At 37.2% G+C, this 2,465-nt stretch overlaps 1 long non-coding RNA gene across 1 annotated transcript; it reads right to left on the reverse strand.

The window, feature by feature from the left end:
• Window positions 1-739: 739 nt before the first annotated feature.
• LOC136813320 (uncharacterized) lies at window positions 740-1,542 on the reverse strand. Its single transcript, XR_010847458.1, has 2 exons — window positions 1,427-1,542; window positions 740-820 (listed from the first exon to the last, which is right to left on the reverse strand). It is a non-coding gene; the product is annotated as an uncharacterized lncRNA (long non-coding RNA).
• Window positions 1,543-2,465: the final 923 nt, after the last annotated feature.

Consider the following 2,465-nt stretch of genomic DNA (forward strand, 5'->3'; position numbering starts at 1 on the left):
CAGAGCTTTAGCGTGTCGGAAGAAAATTTCTACATCGAGTACCAGATAAAACTGAGATTGGAGATCGTAGAAAGAAGCGAAAATCAAAATCGAAATGCTTGTAATCAGATTTTCAACGTTTTTGGCGAAAATGAATGAAGAATAAATAGAAAAAAATAAAAATTGTAAAAAAATTATCTAATTGTCTAAAGATTGTCAATATTAGCGGCGTTTTGGGTTAAAAGGGAAAAGTAGATGCTCATATTATAAGGTTCAGTCACATGCTCTGGTTTATTTAGCAAAACAGTTCGATGAAAATACCTTTTTTTTCATACAATTCATCTAGTAATTGATTCCTCCCATTTTTTATTAATACAGTAAGCTCCACGGAGTATTTAATGGGAAGATCCTTTCACGAGTTTATCTATTCTTGACGTAATGTTTTATAAGAAGCACCAAAAATAGCCCGGACGTTTGCCACTAGTTTTTTGTTTCAATTCAAAGCTGGTGGCAAACACCAGGTCTTTTTTTGGGTGCTTCCGTATAAAACATTACATCATGAATATCATGATTTCACCTTTAAAATCGCGTTAATTACGCAAATCTCCGCCAAAGTTTCTAGAATAATCAGCAACAAGTATTCACTCGTTCAGAATTTAGTGGTTTCTCCACGGAAGATAGGAACATCCGCTCTCTTTTTCCGGAAACTGTATTTCATTGGTGATCGTAACTTGGGTTCCATTTTCTTATAATGTTCGTTAAAGTCCAATCGGAAACACAAGAAACGTAAGGAGACGTCCGAATGGCTATTCAACATCACTAAGAATTGTTGGAGCATATCCTATGATGAAAAAATAAATCATTTAAAAAATATACACGCTTTTTTGTATGAAAGCCAGTCGATAATGGCTGAAACTTAATCTCATAACGGATCGTCTATTCTACGCATACCACGCTTTGCTCTAAATTGCTATGGCGAATGTGACCATCTGACCTTGTTCTTCAGCTAAAACATTCAGAACCGCGTTGTCTTTTGCTTTAAAGCGAAAGCGGAAGCGAAAGTGGGTTCTAATGTATATGTTTATGTTTGGCACTTGACTTTGGCGATTGTTTAGCTTAAGCCACTCAGTGCGCTCAAAAGCTCATTTAATATTCATCCTAAATCAGGATGACATAGATCATAGCGGTGCACCGACATAGACAAATCCTCTAACGGATACATGGCCTTTAAAGTGAATACGTACGCCGAGTATTAAAATATGCTCGAAGATAAAGCTGAAACGGCTGCAATTTTTTTCCTCATGAAATTCAGGCTTAAATATTTTCAAATGTTCAATTTATAACTCGGTGAAATTTTCCGTGCGTCACCATGACAAATTTAAAGTGTTTCCTAAAGGTAATTACTTGCAGATAAAATCACTTTCGTTTGAATAACAAAACGGCTTACATGATACGATTGGTTGAGCACGCGTATTTGTGCTTTTGCACTTGGTAAAAACGTTTTCTTGAATTCTGCTTGTCTTTTTATGTCAGCCATCGAATCTTCTTCAGTCAAGCCCCAGTCACCCTATAAATGATGAAAAGTAGTTAAGCAAGTTGCCAAAAGAACTGACATCAAAAGGGAATCTTAGGTCAAGCCTCAGTCACCCTGTAAATGATCAAAAGTAGTTCAGCAAGTTGCCAAAAGAACTGACATCAAAAGGGAATCTTAGGTCAAGCCTCAGTCACCCTGTAAATGATGAAAATCAGTTAAGCGAGTTAACAAAAGAACTGACATCAAAAGGGAATCTTAAGTCAAGCCTCAGTCACCCTGTAAATGATGAAAAACAGTTAAGCGAGTTAACAAAAGAACTGACATCAAAAGGGAATCTTAGGTCAAGCCTCAGTCACCCTGTAAATGATCAAAAGTAGTTAAGCAAGTTGCCAAAAGAACTGAAATCAAAAGGGAATCTTAGGTCAAGCCTCAGTCACCCTGTAAATGATGAAAATCAGTTAAGCAAGTTGCCAAAAGAACTGACATTAAAAGGGAATCTTAGGTCAAGCCTCAGTCACCCTGTAAATGATCAAAAGTAGTTCAGCAAGTTGCCAAAAGAACTGACATCAAAAGGGAATCTTAGGTCAAGCCTCAGTCACCCTGTAAATGATCAAAAGTAGTTCAGCAAGTTGCCAAAAGAACTGACATTAAAAGGGAATCTTAGGTCAAGCCTCAGTCACCCTGTAAATGATCAAAAGTAGTTAAGCAAGTTGCCAAAAGAACTGACATCAAAAGGGAATCTTAGGTCAAGCCTCAGTCACCCTGTAAATGATGAAAATCAGTTAAGCGAGTTAACAAAAGGACTGACATCAAAAGGGAATCTTAGGTCAAGCCTCAGTCACCCTGTAAATGATCAAAAGTAGTTCAGCAAGTTGCCAAAAGAACTGACATCAAAAGGGAATCTTAGGTCAAGCCTCAGTCACCCTGTGAATGATCAAAAGTAGTTCAGCAA

This window comes from Clytia hemisphaerica, unplaced genomic scaffold (assembly GCF_902728285.1).
Source record: "Clytia hemisphaerica strain Z4C2 unplaced genomic scaffold, Clytia hemisphaerica genome assembly, whole genome shotgun sequence".
Taxonomy (NCBI): domain Eukaryota; kingdom Metazoa; phylum Cnidaria; class Hydrozoa; order Leptothecata; family Clytiidae; genus Clytia; species Clytia hemisphaerica.